Source organism: Schistocerca nitens, chromosome 7, assembly GCF_023898315.1.
Source record: "Schistocerca nitens isolate TAMUIC-IGC-003100 chromosome 7, iqSchNite1.1, whole genome shotgun sequence".
Taxonomy (NCBI): Eukaryota; Metazoa; Arthropoda; class Insecta; order Orthoptera; family Acrididae; genus Schistocerca; species Schistocerca nitens.
The window spans coordinates 490718053-490738506 of NC_064620.1; the positions used below are offsets into that span (position 1 = coordinate 490718053).

At 41.6% G+C, this 20454-nt stretch overlaps 1 long non-coding RNA gene across 1 annotated transcript in view; it reads left to right on the plus strand.

The window, feature by feature from the left end:
• LOC126195351 (uncharacterized) overlaps positions 1 to 20454 on the plus strand; it is a 401534-nt gene that overhangs the window by 214020 nt on the left and 167060 nt on the right. The window contains exon 2 of the long non-coding RNA XR_007538593.1: positions 6787 to 6882. This is a non-coding gene — a long non-coding RNA (uncharacterized LOC126195351). The remainder of the gene's footprint in view (positions 1 to 6786; positions 6883 to 20454) is intronic.

Sequence of the window (20454 nt, forward strand, 5' to 3'; positions counted from 1 at the left end):
ATGTTTAAAACTTACGTCACATCTTAACACTAGAGTGATGCATCACAAAAACTTACTCTACGAAAAAAATTAACAAGTAGTTGAAAAGAAAATTATGTATGCAGTTCCTGTTATTAGTCCCTTCTTATTGGTCTTTCCATTCCAAGAGCTCCTTTTTCGAAGAATGTGGGTCATAAAATAATTATTTAATAGATCTGTTGACAGAAAGTGTCCACATTAGCAAATGAATTTTTTTTTTTTTTTTATAAAACCTATGCTGCAACACAGCTGGAAACTAGATATCAAATGAAATAAGCAACTATGAAAGGCAAAGCATAAAAATATCGTTCAATAGTCATGTGACATTTCATAAGTTGGTGGAAAAATCTCTCAACTAGAGAGACAGTAGTCATAATCAGGTGTATAGACATAAAAATATTTCTCGTCATTTCATTAGGCATCCAGTGTAATCATATGTTTTCAAGTTCGACGGTGTCGTTTTTGCGATGCTTTCTACAAAAGAATGTCAGAAGCGAGGTTAATGGCCTCCCTTTTTGTTTTTCTACCTGTGCCGCTGGAAGGCTAATGGCCTTTTTTTTTTTTTTTTTTTTTTTTTCGGGCGGCTGTCGCCCAGGTGGGTGCCCGCGACGCATTACGTGCAGGTGGTCACTTAACTTTCGTACGGAAATATTTACGACAGCAGTTTTCGCTACAATGGCAGTCTTATATAAAAATTTCATAGGTCAAGCATTTGTGTTACAAATCTGTAGAAACAAAATCCTATAAATATAAGTGTCCAAAAAAAAATATTCGTCAGCATTGTGATACATTCACGCATTTACACACATTTCATAATTCTAAAAGTACGATTCTCGGTTTCCAACATCCTTTTCCACAAAGCAGAGTTCCTATCCACTATTCATTACTCCTTACCTTATTATACATATACATATTCGTCGACACTTCAATATTTCATCGTAACATACGTATCATAATCAGATTCCTCATATAGCATCATCTCATTGATAATAAACATACCTCAACAACATAATACACATCGTCGCCGTAAAAATAACATCATAACACCTCAGTCAACTCTCAAAATCGTCGTAGCTTTCTAATTTCAAAACCTAAAAAAAATTCTCTGCTCATGTCAAAAGTGTCATCTGCCTCAAACGTACTTTAAAAATCGTGATCCCACACCAAATATATCATTCAAAGCTCTCATAGTATCACAATGGTTCCAAAAAAATATGAACAGTTCACAAAGTACAAACAACATACAATTTCGTAAGTGTGAAGTTATCCAACTGTGTAATTACGTAAACATCTGTCACTGACGTAGTAAAAAAAATGTTTCTTTCTCTGTTAAATGATCTGATAGCTGTGTAATACTGTGTTGGAGAAATATGGTACCGATGTGTAAAGTTGTATAAGCAAATACCATATTAGCTAGGGTTCCTTGTGGTTGCCACACACATGGTACACAAAGTAAGCGTGTACCCCCCTGAGGATTAATGTAATTATACCCTCAGGTGTTACAGATTACAGCAATGGAATGAAATGTATCACGGAAAACTTTCTTTGTAAAAAAAAATCTTTAAAATAAATGTTTTAAGTATAAAATTAATCACTCAAATACGTGTCCTGTAGCGCTAAACTGTGCGTCATGTTGTAAGATAATTCTATGAAACTGTCGTAGTTATCGTCCTCTGTAAGCAAAGTTCTGCTAAAGTCAATGTACTTACCTCATGATACACAAAAGTGAAAATGCTTTGTGTATAGATATCGTAGTTATTACGCTTATTGTTGTGATGAAGAAAGTACTGTACTGTAACGTATTGTTGTGCTACGAAAAAGGCTGTCTCATTGTAGCTATACCACAAAAGTTACTACTAAAACATGTTTTACTTTCCAGAAGAAGTCAGAAAAACTGTGCAGATATTAAACAGATACACCGCAAAAGCAACATTGTAAATTGTCACTCATTAGTAACGTCGTGATAAAATCCTGTAGCTGTCACATAAACTAACCACTGTGTCATCTAGTATCTCTCAGAAAGCACTTTAAATCCAGAATGTATTTTCAAATAAACCAAAATGTTGCATTAAAATCTCAAGTTAAAAAAGCACATTATCTCTCAATAAACGGTGTTACATGTGAAATGTGGTGTAAACCTTTGCTCTTCCTAGTACGCAGAGTTTCAACTTTAACGCAATTATCAAGTGGTATACGTCGGTAAAGAATACTGGAATTTTTCTCAAGGTTAGCGTCTGTGTTATTTTTCTCGGAGCCAGCGGGCGCACGCGGCTGCCTGCTGTGCGAGTCATTGTCTGTTTCTTTGCTGGCGCGCGTCGTTATTCGGATTAGGAGACCGAACTTCTACAAATTCGCCTTGCCGAGAGGGCCCAGCTCTGTTTGAATCCCGCCAGTTCTGATGCAATTCAGGTCTGTCGTTACGATCACATCGTCTGTCGTCATGTCGGTAGTTTCTGTGGTTTCTTTCTTGTCGGTTAAGTGGTGGAGAATTTCTCCCTGAATCGTAACTGCGCGCTGGACCATTGCGCCTAAAGTTATTCTGTCCCTCGTAATAATAATTGTTTTGGTTCCCATATTGTCTGTTTCTCTGATTGTCTCTGTGATAGTCATTACCGCGGAGAGGTGATCTTTCCCTGTAATTATTACTACTCTGCCAACGGTTGTTATACGGGTGGTGTCTGTTTCGGTCACGATTTGTGTTGTGAGAATAGCCTTGTCGCGTCCAGTTATTATTTCTTTCATCGCGGAATTGCGACGGATGTGATCTGTAATTGTTGTGCTCGTGCGTTCCGCGATTGTCAGTGTCAATTTCTAGTTCTTGTAAGAGTCCTTGAAATGCTTCAATGTCGTCTTTGCAACGTCCTGCCAGAATAATATGTCGCAAATGTTCAGGCAGTTTCATTAAGCAAATGCGGATGAGTTCTGAGGGGCTGTATGGGTTTGACAGGTACTGATTCTTGTGCAACATGTCTTCAAAATATTTCACAAGACTGGAGAATTCAGATTGTTCGAAATGTTTCATCATTATGATGCCATGTTTTACTCGGTCTTGTGTGGCTTGAGACCAATATGCTGAGAGGAAGGCATGGTAAAATTCTCCTTCACTATGACAATCGTGAATGACCGAACGCATTCTTACAGCTGGTTCATTCTCTAAATAGCCACACATAAATTCTAGTCTGCGTTCTAATGACCAGTTGGGAGGAAAACAATGAGAGAATTGATGGAGCCACGCTTGTGGATGAATGTCGTTGGCAGAATTCTTAAACGTTTTGAATTTACGTGTAGTAATGAACAGCTTATAGTCAAAGTCATCATGTCGGCGAGTCGCATATCGGTCATTGTTACGTCGTTTCGGCGGTTCCATTTCAAAATTCGGTGCACCTTGCCAATTTCTTTCATAATTTCCGAAATGCGCTGTGTTATTATTTTGTGGCTGTTCCGTATTTCTATGTCTCTCTTCCTGTATTGGGGCGCGAGTGTCCTCTGAAATACGTAATTCTTGTATTACCTCTGTCAGCTGATCTTGTACTTCCCGGATTTCTCTTTGGTGTTGATTCAGATTTTGTTTCAGTTTCCTAATTTGTTCGCTCTCTTCTGTGTCATTAAAGACTACCGGTTTTGTGTCATTCAGATTATCATCGACTTTTGTAGATAAGTTAATGAACTGATATGAAAGTTCGGCTACTTTCTCCGATAGTGTACTCATTTCCTCAGTGTATTTTTCTGAACCGAGTTTCAGAGTATCTACTGTGTCCTTTAAGTTTTCTTGAGTTTTTGCAAGTTGCGTAACTGAATCGGTAAATGCAACTGAGTCAATTTTAGCCGACAAGGTCTCATGATTTTCATGAACAATGGTTTGCAGTTCTTTTATAGCTGCTTCGTGATTCTGTAATGCATTTTCATGCCGCGAAAAAATAGGTTGAAAATGCTCACAAATTTGTGTTTTTACGTCATTACAGACTTTTTGACATTTCGATTCAATGTGATGTAACTCAGTAGTTAAATCTTCACGTGTTTGTTCAACCGTGGAGTCTAACTTTTGAAGCTGTTGCTGTGTTTGACTCTGATTTTGTTCCATTTGTTTCTGATTTTGTTCGATTGTGTCTAATTTTTCAAGCTTTTGTTGTGTTTGTCTCTGATGTTGTTCCATTTGTTGCATTAGCTGTAATAACAATGCATTAGTGTCTGGAATCTGTTCCTCTACGCTTTTCGGCAGTGCATTTGCACCGGCAACATTCACAGTTTGACAAGCAGAAAATGTGTCTTGACTTATTTGAGAAAACGGTGAGGATCCAAAACCTGAATCTACAGTATTTGTGAGATCGTCTCGTGTCATTTCGGATTCCTGAGCCGCGCTATTGCCGACCGATCGATCGATAATGCTTCCCTGTTCTCTAATTGTTTCGCTGTCTACACCATTGTTTGCAACCCGCTCCATTTCCCTATGCACAATTACCAAATTACTACTTTGAACGTCTGTTAATTCATTACACAGTGGTGCTGGCAAACTACGCTCGTCGTCACTATTATTTCTCAGTTTGCTTTGGAGCCTAGTGTTACGTTTTTCACACGCCATTATTGTCACAGTATTTCACACGACAACACAGAAAAACACAATTTCAAGAGCAAAAATAAGAGAACACATTAACATAACACTGAAAATAATATCTAGTTAATTGCAGCTGCGAAATACTTGGTGCAAATCTACATGCATACCACAACTGTTTTATTGTACAACAATGAAAAACTACAACTACAAAGGAGATTTTCTCTAAAATTACGCGCTAGCAATAAACAAAAGCTACACTAATTACACAAACTACAAGAAAAAATCAGAAGATTCCAGTGAGGTATCCTCGGCTAAGGGTCGACATATGAAACGTCCCCTTTTAACAATTTTACACGACTGTGCTTAACCTGACACACAATATTTTTTTAGCGCAACGCAATCTGACTTTCAAAATTCTCTACAAGAGAATGGCCCTGACTAACATTAACCTATACGTCTCACAAATCACTTACCTCACCAAAAATCTTCGCTGCTCAAGCTACTGCAATACAGCGAGCGCCACTACTGCCAGCTAAATAAAAGATTCAAACTATGGAAGGCACTGACTACTGATAGGGATAGTTAGCAAATGAAAGATATTAATAGAGAACAAACAATGTATTTACCTTGATATCATGACAAATTACAAAACTCCACCATCTCTCTCCCCACATCCACCACTGCTGGCGGCTCACCTCCAACTGCCCAGCGCTACGCGCTGTTCACAGCCAGCTGCCTAACACTACAATGGTTGAGTATTACAACAATGCAAAGCAGCCACAGACTGCACACGGCACAGCCGGTGATTTTCATACTGAGGTGGCGTTATCAATAAAAAAACCTAAACAGCCTACTTACAGCATTACAATCTCTCGTGTCCATAATGCGTCCTATTTCAAACTCACTGATTAGACGATACGGTTCGCGCATACGTCTGCGAGGCATCCTGCACGTCTCTTCAAGACACACTGAACCACTGCCTTCGGTTCATATGACAACGAGAGTAGCAGGTACGTTTTACAGGTAGGTGGCGCTGCGCCGTGATATCGATCTTGCCACTGAGTCCGTGGGCCGATAAAGTTCAAATGGTAATCATTTGTGCAGGACATACTAATGTATATGTCCAGTGAATATGAATGCCCTCTCTATAGTCGTTCCAGGTGTTCTGTTTTTTTCTGAACATGAATTCAGTTAATGTACAGTGTTTATTATCAGTTTCCTCATCCATAATATCCTTATTTTCGATGTTGCATTGGCTACCATCACTCCGAAGTGACGTACTTCATCAAACGAATTTCAAGATCGACACTTATTCCGTAATTTCGTTTGAATGGATAAGGATAATGTTTTCTAAGCTGTTCACCATCACCGAAAAATATATTTGCTGACAAGATACAAACAAGTGGAACGCGATAGAACTAAGAGTTATATACAGGGTGCTCCATTGATAGTGGCGGGGCCAAATATCTCACGAAATAAGCGTAAAACGAAAAAACCTACAAAGAACGAAACTCGTCTAGCTTGAAAGGGGAAACCACATGTCGCTATGGTTGGCCCGCTAGATGGCGCTGCCATAGGTCAAACGGATATCAACTGCGTTTTTTTTAAATGGGAATCCCCATTTTTTATTACATATTCGCGTAGTACATAAAGCCTGTCTGCTGGAATCGTTGCCATAATCTTGAGATCACACTTTCTGGCACACGGAAGGCCGGTGCTGCGACCTGCTGTGTTTGACCAGCCTCCAGTCACCCTAGTATTCTACCCCTCATAACATCATCCATATGTGTTCTTTGAGCCATTTTCAATACAGAATCACCATTAGCAGGTCTGAAAACGTCTGCACACTTACTCGCTGCACCGTACTCTGACATGCACCAACACACATCTGCGTATGTGGACTGCTGCCGGCGCCACCGTGTGACGACCGCAGGTGAAATGCACCGCATGGTCATACCCTGAGATGATTTAATCCCGCAAACTGCCCACCCAAGCGTTGTTTCACCATGTAGCAGCATTATCTTTAATTTATGAGCATGAGTGTAGATAGCGGTGTCGTTTCAATGCCGGCCTTCTGTGTGAGCACTGTGTTCTTTTACTCAGTAATAGCTGTTTGGTATGTTGTACGGGAGAGGACACTTTGCATTTAAGCAGGAGAGATAATTTGTATTGTTTATTTCTTGCGGTAATTACCATGACAATTTCACTGTTTACAGGTTGGCAGCAATGGATGTCGTTAGTGTGGGCAGCTGCCTGATGGCGGGCCTGCTGTACTATGGCACCTTGGATGCGGGTTTTGTCTACGACGACAGGTCAGTTGCAGTGAAAGCCTTTACTCTTACCTCTTATTGCCAGGTTTAATTTTCCACGTCGGCGAGTTGATTTGCATACACCCGCGGCAGCATGTGTACGGGTCAGTCAAATGAAAACTAGGCACATGGAAAAAAATAATTGTTCATTATTCCAAAAGTAACCGTCATAATTAACACTTTTATCCTGCAGTGAGACAATACGGTTAATATCTCCATAGTAAAAGATTTGCGACTTTCTATGGAACACCTGATTGTATCAACGATTGCACCGCTTCATCCAAAGCAAATTAACGGCGACGAATGTCTTTCTTCAGGGCTCGAGATATATGGATATCGCATGGAGAGCGATCGGGATTGCATTGAGTATGTGTACGTGCTACCCAGCTTGGTCGAAACAACAGCTACGCCACAGCTCTGCGAAACTCGTGACGAGTTTTTCCTCTGTAAAGGCCTCCTGCTCACTGAGTTTCTGGAACACGACGGTACCATGCAGAGCGATACGTGCACAGTTTACAAAAACAGAAACGCTCTATCAAGACCAAATGCCCATGAATGTTGACGGCCGGCATCATCGCAGCGCACGTGTTGCCAAGGTTGTTTTGACTACTCTCCAAAAGTTTAGTTGGGAAGCCATTATACATCCTCTATACAGTGCCGATCTCTCCCCATGCGATTTTCTTGTATTTGGAGCCTCGAAGAAAGTTATTCGTTGCCGTCAATTTGCTTCGGACGAAGAGGTGGACAGCTGGTTGCACTCATCGTTCCGTAGGCAACCGCTAACTTTTTTTACATGAAGGTTCAAATGGTTCCAATGGTTCTGAGCACTATGGGGCTGAAAATCTGAGGTCATCAGTCCCCTAGAACTTAGAACTACTTAAACCTAACTAACCTAAGGACATCACACACATTCATGCCCGGTGCAGGTTCGAACCTGCGACCGTAGCGGTCGCGCGGTTCCAGACTGACGCCCCTAGAACCGCTCGGCCACACCGGCCGGCTTACATTAAGGCACTGACTGTCTTGCCCCAAGTGGGACAAACATATTGACAGCTATGGCGATTACTTTTTAAATAACCAGTTCACTGACTTTCTTTCCATCTGACTCGTTTTCATTTGACTGTCCCTTACATGTAGGTCGATGAAGTTGGGTGTGATTGGACTATTACGCCTTCTTTTATGATAACTGTTCCGTTAATGTCGTAAATAGACGAAAATACGTCGCCCGTGTGTTAGCTTTCATCTGATGGTCAGTAGGCAGAGACTCGGTTATTGTTTCAGTGCCCAGTAGGGTGTCACATTGCTCTCGTGTCTACCGTCGAATAGCCACACGCGATAAATTCTGATTCCCGACGTGCGCTGTATACGCAGCTATTATTTTTCATGTTTCACTCTGTGCGCGGGCTGCTGCTGTTTCTGTCCGTTTCTCGACATACGAAATAAATGGTCTATGACGTATCCTGTCACCTCCCGTTTAATAAGCTGCAATTTTTATTGCTTCAGCTCATGGCATGACGTTAGCAGGAGCTTAATATCGTTTCGTGATTGACGGTCCTGCATCAGGGAAAGCAATAGACGTTTTCATTAGCAAAAATGTGCGGCACAGTGGAAATATATGAAATGCTGTACATCTCGATTTAATTTGTAATTTATGAGGCAAAAGGTTATTACGTAAGAGCAAAGAAGATGTTAGGATTCTAGTATTGAGATTACGTAATCAACCCACTACTTGTCACTTGCACTTCTTTTATAATTAGCACTAGCAAAGCAACATCTACATTCTGAAACGAACTTATTTTTAATTTTTGACACAGTCATTTCTTATGAGATAGTCATTACCGGTTTCGGCCCACAACGCCCATCTTCAGATGCTATAATAGGAAAAAAGAATAAAAGCCTACATTACAATGACAAGACAAGTAAAAGTATTTTCACAAACTTTTCTTGTGAGTTTAGTAATGTACAGTTAAAGTGTGTGTGATTCATACTGTGTGATTCATACCTATTGGCCATGGGTGGTAATTGAAGTAATGTTCATGCGTTGTTAAACAAGTAGCACAAAAATCAGGGAACCATACAGATACAATTATGTGTGCGTTTCTTTCAAAAAATGGTTCAAATGGCTCTGAGCACTATGGGACTCAACTGCTGAGGTCATTAGTCCCCTAGAACTTAGAACTAGTTAAACCTAACTAACCTAAGGACATCACAAACATCCATGCCCAAGGCAGGATGCGAACCTGCGACCGTAGCGGTCTTGCGGTTCCAGACTGCAGCGCCTTTAACCGCACGGCCACTTCGGGCGGCCGTGCGTTTCTTTCCTTACTCTTACAGCTAGGTAGGAACGTCATCTATGGAACAAATTTTTAATTGTAAGAAGCGTAAGATACAATAAATGTTAGATCAGTTATTAGTAAAATATAGAAAGTGTACAGGTCGTGAAGACCTTTCCCTGTTTTGAATATGGTTATAAACTTTAACGACCTGTGCACCACTTTTTATATTTTACGAGCGACTTGTAGACATTTACTCTCACTCTGATATACTTCTTGGTATTTAAAATTAAAGATTTGTCTGATAGAGGACCTGCAAATCTAGGGCAAACAGTAGGGAAAGACACGCACAATTAATTGTATATACATATAACTCTCTGATCTTTGGTCGCTTTTTCTAAGTACGCTGTGTGGTAAACTTAAGAATGAAAGTAGCTTTCGGACGATGTGTCACTGCTCGAGAAAACGTGCTACAGTATAGTACATAATCTAACTGAAATACATATGCATTGAGACGAGTGTGTGATCACGACGGAAGGTAATTTGTACTCCTATACTGTCCTTGAGGTTGGTAAGGAGTTGGATGATCCTTGGAGCATGTGGTCGTGCTGCAATACGTCCCCCAACGCATCCCAAACCTAATCGATCGGATTTAAGTCGGTAAAATGAACTGAACCTACAATTCGCCAAAAATCCCGGATGCATTACCTGATCCCACCTCTCGCTGTATGGGGATACATCAAGCACTGTCGATCTTGACGATTTTGGTATTCAAGATGTTATGGTGTGGGGAGGCTCAACGTTGCTTCTGCGTACTAACCTCCAAATCTTTGAATACTATACACTTAGCGGTCACTGGTATTGTGACACTGTACTCAGTCTCCATGGGCGTCTTTTCAGGGTTGCATAGAGCCCTGGCTTAATGTTTATTGATGACAATGCGCGACCGCATCGAACGGTGCATGTGGAGCACTCCTCGGAACGAGAGCATATTACGCGTATGGAGGGACATACCGATCCTCTACCTTATATCCCCTCTACTGTGTGGAGTGCGTGGGTAGACCAACTACAGCATTTCCACAAGCACCAACGACTATCAAGCTGTCACCCGCGCTGGTGCAAAAATGAAACGCCTCAACACAATAACTCTTGGCCAACCTTGTGTACAGTATTGGAGCACACTGCAAATCATGCATTGCCCTCCATTGTGATCACACAACCTGTTGAGAACCACGTCTCGTCATTTGTAATGAAAATGTCTTTTCTGTTCATCTCTTTGATTATTTTTGTCAGTTGCCTTCTACACCATATTGTAGCCATTCTTTCTGTGTATGATGTAAGTTTCATCCACCTATGTTTCATGGTAGTGACACATCAGACGAAACTTACTTTTGTCCTTAACTTTTGCAGCTCAGTGTATATCAAAATATTTGACAAATAATGTGTCAAGAATAAACCTTCAAATTATTCGAGACTTTGATAAAACACATCTTACAGTATTCTCTTACTTCCACAATTTCTGACTCTGCAAACACACAACTTCCAGATTCCATGCCTGGCAGTTTTGACAGAGGTAAACACAGGCCGTGAAAACCTTCATAGTACTTCAGGACGTCATCTCGTGTGTGTGAGGTTATTTCTACCATATATGCATTCTTGTGCTCGTACGTGTGTAAATGTAGAGCTTCGTCATCTTTAGTGAAATGATACGTTATTCTATCGACAGACAGGCAATCGTTTCAGGACGCAAACTTTTACTGAGTTTATAATGCGCTCCAAAAATGGCAGCGTAAAGAACACTAACAAGGAAGTTGGAAAGGTCAATGATTACGTTGTTAGGAACAATGAAATATCATAAAACAGTATTTTAGATGATAGAAAGTGGTATTTGGAATTAATATCTATGCAGTATTGATCATGGACGTATGGTTTCCTTTATTTGAATTTAAAGTGTCCCTAAATGAACATATTTTATTAACAAATTTAGAAGTTGGTACTTGTACATAAGCTTCTTATACGTCACTAAGTTACTTAGATGCTATTGGAAGAACGTACCTTACATGTAAGCGCGTACATCGATTACTGAAGTACAGATAACTTACCTGTGTGATTTTAGCACTGAAATTTCTTTAGCTCAATAATTACTTCCCACCGACCTTAGAATGAAAAGAGGTTTCTAAACAAAAATGGCTGTGAAATATTTCGAGAAAGTTTATGAAAATTTTCAGTTGTCCACATTACTTTTGCATATATCATTTTAAAGACGCTTCCGCAACATTACATAATGTTTAATATCAGACAGCGATAAAGATCTGCAATTGTCTGTGGAAGCATACTTTGTAACGTTATGTATATGACACTCCGTTGAAGACTACTTAAGCCGCTGTCACAGTTGCCATTCAGAGCAACATCTTACGAAAGTACATTATTCTCTTGTACAACGCCGTGAAAACGAACAGGAAGACAATGGTCTTAAATAATTCTTAACACATTAATGAAATCCGAGGAAAATAATTTTGTTGACGACAAATATAAATCAAACTTTCTGCCCTCGATAGTGTAGGCCCAAAGTTTAGTTGCCAGTTGTCTGTTTTTCGAATGTTTTTCAAGGCTTAATTATGAAGCTCCAGGACTCATGGGGCAAAGTGGTCACAAATGTTCTTTGTGATATTATCAGGAGGGTAAATTAAAACCAGATATTCTCTGGGTGTCTGTGCATTGCGCTCCTACCAACTTTTAGTGGTGCTCAAGGCACAGACTGGCAGTAACATATATGAAACATGGGCTGCGAAAGCCGGAATACAGTGAAACATTGTACGTGAGTGAATATTTGTTTCTTCTTTTTGTTTTATTTTAACCTATGTCGAGTGTGCACCATCACACTATCTGTCGATTTTCCGCAACCAGATTGCTGTTAGAGCCCACCAACGACAATTTGGAAACTTTTTCCATATTACGGGAAGTTTTTGCGAAGTTAGTCGTTTTGCCTATTTTTCAAATCCCATAAGCAGAAGATTAACTTCGACAGTTATGTTGGCTTGAGAATTCAGCAGTATTTCCTTCTATTCACATGTTTCCAACTCACAACAGTGCCTGTTTTATGTACAGTCGAAGAACGGCAAAAATCAATGTATGCAGTACTTCTTTCAGACACATATGACATCCACACACAACAGAATTGACACACACTAAAAAATAATTCAGTTTCATTCAATAACATAGGCAGCCACGCACCAATCTACATGCACAAATGGCTCTGAGCACAACGGGACTTAACATCTGAGGTCGTCAGTCCCCTAGAACTTAGAACTACTTAAAACTAACTAACCTAAGGACATCACACACATCCATGCCCAAGGCAGTGTTCGAACCTGTGCCGTAGCGGTCGCGCGGTTCCAGACTGAAGCGCCTAGAACCGCTCGGCCACTCAAGCCGGCCTACATGCACACGTACTCCACACACAACTACGTCCTCACATGAAAAATGCAATCACATACACATGTCTGAACTACCCTCACATGCACCCACGCACTGAGCCACTTTCGCACACACACACACACACACACACACACACACACACACACACACACACGCTCACATACGCACATACGTAGTAGTTGTACATAATTCAAAACAAATCCTTACCATCTGTGACGACATATTATCTGCAGTTTCGAGTCATACAATATATAGGTTTCTTCCATGTACTTGCAAAGCACCTACTTAACCTTTGTTATAGGTTAAAAGGACTGTGATAGCACTGAAACTAGTCCGCAGTACAGTTAAGAGTAACATTATTACCGTGGTGTACGAACTGAATTGTCGATAACCTATGTCCCTTTCTACAGTCACGGTATCGTGAGATTAGCCTTGTAGTCAAAATCAGTTCAGTTGGTCAGTGCTGGCGCACACTGCTGCGATATAAATCCCCCTGATAATGGCAAATTGTTGAAGATGAGAGCTTTAATTTCTCTTGCTGTTGGTCAATTACACTGAAGAGCCAAAGAAACTGGTACACCTGACTAATATAGTGTAGGGCTCCCGCGACCACGTGAAGTGCCGCAACATGACATGGCGTGGACTCCACTAAAGTCTGGAGGGAACTGACACCATGAATCCTGCAGGGCTGTCCATAAACCAGTAAGAGTACAAGAAGGAGGAGATCTCTTCCGAACAGCACTTTGCAAGGCATCCCATATATGCTCATCAATGTTCGTGTCTGGGGAGTTTGGTGGCTAGCAGAAGTGTTTAAACTCAGAAGAGTGTTCCTGGACCCAATCTGTAGGAATTATGGTCGTGTGCAGTGTCACATTGACCTGTTGGAGTTACCATAAGTCCGTCCGAATGCACAGTGGACATGAATGGATGCAGGTGATTAGACAGGATGCTTACGTATATGTCACCTGTCAGACTCGTATCTAGACCTATCAGGGGTCCCATGTCACTCCAACTGCACACGCCCCACACCATTACAGAACCTCTACCAACCTCTACCTGCTTGAACAGTCCCCTCCTGACATGCAGGGTCAATAGATTCGTAAGGTTGTCTCCATACCCGTAGACGTCCATCACTCTATACAATTTGAAACGAGACTCGTCCCAAGAGGCAACGTGTTTCCAATCATCAACAGTCCAATGTCGGTGTTGAAGGGCCCAGACGAGGCGTAAAGCCTTGTGTCGTGCAGTCATCAAGGGTACACGAGTGGACCTTCGGCTCCTAAAGCCCATATCGATGATGTTTCGTTGAATGATTTGCACGCTGACACTCGTTGATGGGCAGTGTTAAAGTCTGCAGCAATTTGCGGAAGGATTGCACTTCTGTCACACTGAACGATTCTCTTCAGTCGTCGTTGGTCCCATTCGTGTAGGATCTTTTTTCGGCCGCATCGATGTCGGAGATTTGATGTTTTACCGGATTCCTGATATTCACGGTACACTCTTCAAATGGTCGTACAGGAAAATCCCCACCTCATCGCTACCTCGGAGATGCGGTGTCCCATCGCTCGTGCGCCGACAGTAACTCCACGTTCAAACTCACTTAAATCTTGATAACCTGTCATTTTAGCAGCAGTAACCGATCTGACAACTGCACCAGACACTTGTTTTATATAGGAGTTGCTAACCGAAGCGCCGTATTCTTTCTGTTTCCATATCTCTGTATTTGAATACGCATGGCTATATGAGTTCCTTTGGCGCTTCAATGTATTAACTCTTGTACAACCTCTGTGTCTGTTTCCTGTGCTGGACATGTCAAACAACTCCGACTCTTGAAGATTCTGGCTGTATTAGGAGTGACTCTGAAGTGCTGCTGGTTGATGATTTGTTAAGAACACACAACGCCAAAGAAGTCAGATATTTGCTGTGAAGTTTCCTTGTTGTAGTTTGACGTTTTCGCTGAACTGGGTCATTATCCACGTACAGTATGCAGAGGGCGTAATAAGGCCAAGGCCAAGCAGCAAGTAGGTGGCCACACCCAAAGTGCGGTCTGATTTGCAAAAATTTCGTTTGAGCTAGCTGGTATCTGCAAATGTTCAGATGTGTATGAAATCTTATCGGACTTAACTGCTAAGGTCATCAGTCCCTAAGCTTACACACTACTTAACCTAAATTATCCCAAGGACGAACACACACACCCATGCCCGTGGGAAGACTCGAACCTCCGCCGGGACCAGCGGCACAGTCCATGACTGCAGCGCCTAGACAGCTAGGCTAATTCCGTGCGGCTGGCATCTGCAGTGGCCTGTTATACCCTATGTGTGATGGAAAACCCAGAGTGCTGTTAGTGGCTGCCTAGGGAACATATTTGTTTAATGGTATTAGGTAGTGTACATGGAGTGTGTCTTCAAAACTCTTATCGATGCGACAGCGGATGATGCTGTAGTATGTTGTACGAAAACAAATCTCTTGACAGTTGTTAAATATGAATATTTGTTAAGTACTTACCAGCAGTGCGGCACAATCTGCATGAAATAAGAGAGCAAAGTCTGGTTACAGGATGACGTATTTTCTGTCGATTAGGAGTGTATACAATGTAGGAAAAATTCGTAACACCAACAAGAGGTTGTGAGACATAAACGAAAATTGGTAGGCGTGTTTGTATATCTTAGAGATGTCTACGCAAACTTCGCGCCAGTCGCATAAGAGGGGGGCTAGTACAGCTTCTATGAGAATGCAATTCGGGTTTGCTTTAAATATACGCTGTAGCGGTCTTGAGCATTACCTACGAGATTCGACGTGATGAATTGATTTTAGTCAATAATGTCTTTAACGAGACAAAGACGTCATTCTCAGCATTTCGTGAGTTTGAACGAGGTCGTGTAATAAGGCCCCGTTTTCAAGAAGGAACGTCGAACAGATGTTCAGAACTATAGACCTCTATCTCTAATGTCGATCAGTTGTAGAATTTTGAAACACGTATAATGTTCGAGCATAATGACTTTTCTGGAGACTAGAAATGTACTCTGTAGGAATCAGCATGGGTTTCGAAAAAGACGACCGTGTGAAATCCAGCTCGCGCTATTCGTCCACGAGACTGAGAGGGCCATAGACACGGGTTGCCAGGTAGATGCCGTGTTTCTTTACTTCCGCAAGGCGTTCGATACGGTTCCCCATAGTCGTTTAATGAACAAAGTAAGAGCATATGGACTATCAGACCAATAGTGTGATTGGATTGAAGAGTTCCTAGATAACAGAACGCAGCATGTCATTCTCAATGGAGAGAAGTCTTCCGAAGTAAGAGTGATTTCAGGTGTGCCGCAGGGGAATGTCGTAGGACCGCTGCTGTTCACAATATACATAAATGACCTTGTGGGTAACATCGGAAGTTCACTGAGGCTTTTTTGCGGATGATGCTGTAGTATATCGAGAGGTTGTAACACTGGAAAACTATACTGAAATGCAGGAGGATCTGCAACAAATTGACGCTTGTTGCAGGGAATGGCAACTGAATCTCAATGTAGACAAGTGTAATGTGCTGCGAATGCATAGAAAGAAGGATCCTTTATCATTTAGCTACAATATAGCAGGTCAGCAACTGGAAGCAGTTAATTCCATAAATTATCTGGGAGTAGGTATTAGGAGTGATTTAAAATGGAATGATCATATAAAGTTGATCGTCGGTAAAGCAGATGCCAGACTGAGATTCATTGGAAAAATCCTGAAGAAAAGCAGTCCAAAACAAATGAAGTAGGTGACAGCACATTCGTTCGCCCACTGCTTGAATACTGCTCACCGGTATGGGATCCGTACCAGATAGGGTTGATAGGATAGAGAAGATCCAACGGAGAGCAGAGCGCTTCGTTACAGGATCATTTAGTAATCGCGAAAGCGTTACGGAGATGATAGATACGGAGATAGTCCAGTGGAAGACTTTGCAGGAGAGACGCTCAGTAGCTTGGTACGGGCTTTTGTTGAAGTTTCGAGAACATCCCTTCACCGAGGAGTGAAGAAGTATATTGTTCCCTCCTACGTATATCTCGCGAAGAGACTGATTAGAGCCCACACAGAGGCATACCGACAATCTTTTTTTCCGCGTACGAGAGTGGAATAGAATGGAGAACCGATAGAGGTACTCAAACTACCCTCCACCACACACCTTCAGGTGGCTTGCGGAGTATGGATGTAGATGTAGATGTAGGGCTATGGTAAGCTGGACGTTTCTTCTGTGATACTGCACTTGGCAGGAATGTGGCCACTGTACATCACAGCTTGCAGCGGTGGTCACGAGAATGCACAGGTACAAGAATACCGGGCCCCGGATGGCCACAATGGCACTAACAAGGGGGATGACTACTGTGTTCGGCGTTTGGCTATGGTGCATCGTACTGGATCTGCAGCAGCTGTAGTGGCCACCACAGTGACACAACAAACTGCTACAAATCCGTTACTTCAAGTACAACTCCGATACAGGTGCCCTGCAGCGTGCATTCCACTGACCATAAATCACGGCCATTTGACTTCAGTGGTCATATTGGAGGGCCAGGTTGAGATCTCTTGTGTTTTCTGATGAAAGCTGGTTCTGCCTCGGTGCCTGTGACGGCTGTGATAGATAAATGTCACATGAGCGCCTGGAACCAACCTGTCTGTGTGCTAGACACACTAGACTCACACTTGGAGTTACGTTCTGGGGTACGATTTCGTAAGATAGCAGGAGCACTCTCGTGCTTACTCCACGCACCTTGACTGCAAATTTGTGCGTGAATCTGGTGATTCGACCTGTTGTGCTGCCATTCATGAACGGCAGGGTGTTTTAGAACTGGATAACGCTCGCCCACATCCGCTGTTGTAACCCAACACGCTCTACAGAATGCCGACATGTCGCATGGGCCTGCTCGATCACCAGATCTGACTGCAATCGACCACATACGGGACGTCATCGGACGTTAACTACAGCGACATCCACAAACAGCATTAATCTTCCATGCGTTGACCGACCAAGTGCAACAGGCTTTGAACGGCAACCCACACACTGACGTCCAGCACCTGTGCAACACAGTGCGTGCACGTTTGCATGCTTGCATTCAACGTTCTGGTCGTTACATCGGTTATTAATGTACCAGCATTTCACATTTGCAATGGCTTACCTCGCACTTGCATGAACTTGTGGTCCTGCAATGTTAATCACTTGAATGTGTTACCTAGACAAACGTGTCTCCGAAATTTCCTTACCCTACGTTAATTACTTTTTAGTGTTTTGATTTTTTTCTGTCAGTGTATTTGTGTTAATACCGTAAACGTTAGTGCGCACTGTGTGTGTGTGTGTGTGTGTGTGTGTGTGTGTGTGTGTGTGTGTGTGTTTGTGTGTGTGTGTGTGTGAGAGAGAGAGAAAGAGAGATAGAGATAGATAGAGAGAGAGAGAGAGAGAGAGTGCACGATACGTTTCGCAGTTACATTATGTGTGCAAGCTTGCTTGTACTGTTGCGTCTGTGCGTATATTAGCTTACTTATTTGAGTTCTAGGTCGCAGGTTCGAATCCTGCCTCGGGCATGGATATGTGTGATGTCCTTAGGTTAGTTAGGTTTAAGTAGTTCTAAGTTCTAGGGGACTGATGACCACAGATGTTAAGTCCCATAGTGCTCAGAGCCATTTGAACCTTTTTTTTTTTTAGTTCTAGGTGCATGTTTGCATTTGTGTGGCGTTTTGTGTGTCTGTCTGAATGTACTATATGTGGAAGTTGCAAGACATCAATTGGATTTTTTGTTTGTTTGTAATTGTGTTGCGTCTTGCAGACACATGTAAACTCAAGTAAGATGTATCTTTGCCCATTTCGACCATCATGTTATAAAATGACAAAATTACCAACCCAAGTATGATACTTGTTAATAATTTATACTGCATATGTCAAACTACGCAAATGAAACAAAAAATTTTAGTGGCAAGTCTCCTAGGCGACAAAAAGAAGAATAAATCCCAAGTGACGACGAAAAACCTAAAAAATATCATTAAACGTATTTGTCACTAGTATTTGTCACTAGCAGCAGGCAGTAGTCCGTTGTACTACATGCGAAATGTTTTTCTTTGTGTGAGACTTTCTAAACGCAAATGCGTGATATCTCCAGTGCTCCGGATAGTGGGTTGTTTGGATCCTAAACGTTGCCTAAGACAAACAATTATTACAATGATCAGTATTTGTCGATGTTATCATAGATCTCGTCTGTTTATATTTCCACCCGTTGACTTTCCGATCATTGCCGAATCTTCGATGGTGAATGGAATGTTACAAGTCTTCCTCTCTCTCTCACTAGGGGAACGCTGAAGAGTAAGCATCATTTCTAACATTAATCGATTGTGCTCCTGGCAGTATTTCAGCCCTATAACAAGAAGAAGCAAAAAATGTGCTGGAAATAGAATAAGCTGTAGCTATCGAAAACTACGTTGCATACTAATGGAGTAGATAAACGTTTGTTGATTATCTCTGTGTGTGATATTAGGGCATACGAACTTCTTGTTAACAGAACTTCAGGTGTGACCCAAGCTTTTGTTAATTTTACTTCCGTGAGGGCCACTTTATGGCAGGCGACGTTTTAACAGCGTCAGAGGCCACTGTCGTACCCTAAGCAGCACAAATTCATACGCTTCCACTCATCGTTTATTCCTGTTTCAGAATTGATTCTCTTCGTCCATATTTTCCTTGGTCTGTTACATTTTGTGCTCTTCGCAGTTATCTATTTACAGGAAATTTTGGACGGCCTCTTGTCCGGTAATCTCCTCATGTTGTTAACCTATGAAAATTATATCTGCTGTACAGCAGCAAGAAAAATTTTCTTCATTTCCCTATCTTTTCTTCGTTCATATTATCCCAATTAATATCGTTACGTGCCCCAGCATCATTATCTCCCGAAATCAACTTCTACGCAGTTTGCAGTAAATTTTCATTTCTTATTGAGTACGAGAATACTTCTGACGCATCGTGACTGTACGCTCCACAAATGACTTAAACACGGGATCTTTTCCAATGTATTGATCTCGGTATTCCTTAATTCAGCATTCTTTTCAGAGTTTCCCTCATTCCACTTAATAAAATGCCCCTTCGCATCTCTTGCCTGCGTAGTTGGAGCGACTACAGATACCTGAACAAATAGTAAATAATTGAAAGGTACCCTAATGCAAGAAAATTTCGAAACGTTCACGAAGTTATATAAACAGCGTCGTAGAACATTTCTTACAGTTGATATTCAGAAATGAGAAAAAAGTTACGAAATACCTAATAAAAGACGAAACAGCAGACCGCCAACGACGACAGTAATTTATTCCGGATAAAAGCTTGAGGTAAATCTCACTCTGTTCATGAAACTGCTCGCCTTTATAATGGTATCAGATCAGGTCGATGCACTCTTCATTATCCGAACGGGTGGCTTCCGACCGCCAGCTTTTACGGTGGTAATACGGTGGCCTAATTATGGTCGACGTTTCGTTAGCTCTTAACTGCATGAGTACACTTATTTAATGAAGCTTTTGGGCGAGATCCTTCCCAGTATTTATGGAGATACTGAAGAGCAGGCGTCATTAAGTATAAGACTGCGGCCTAAGGTCATACAGAAAGAAACACACACACACACACACACTTACTAGCATACACGCACGGGAGCGCGATATCGCAACGACGATTTCGGTAAATTATAACAGCCAGATCCAAACGTAAAAGACAAATACAGGATTATAAAACTTGTTGATGTTAAGTTGAAAATTTGCTCACAAGTATATGAGAAAAGCAAAATAGAAAGACAGTGCGATCGTAATCGGCTACTGCGCTGTAAATATCGCCAAGTTTAGCTCTAGTGGGAAGCTCGATCGTTACATTAAC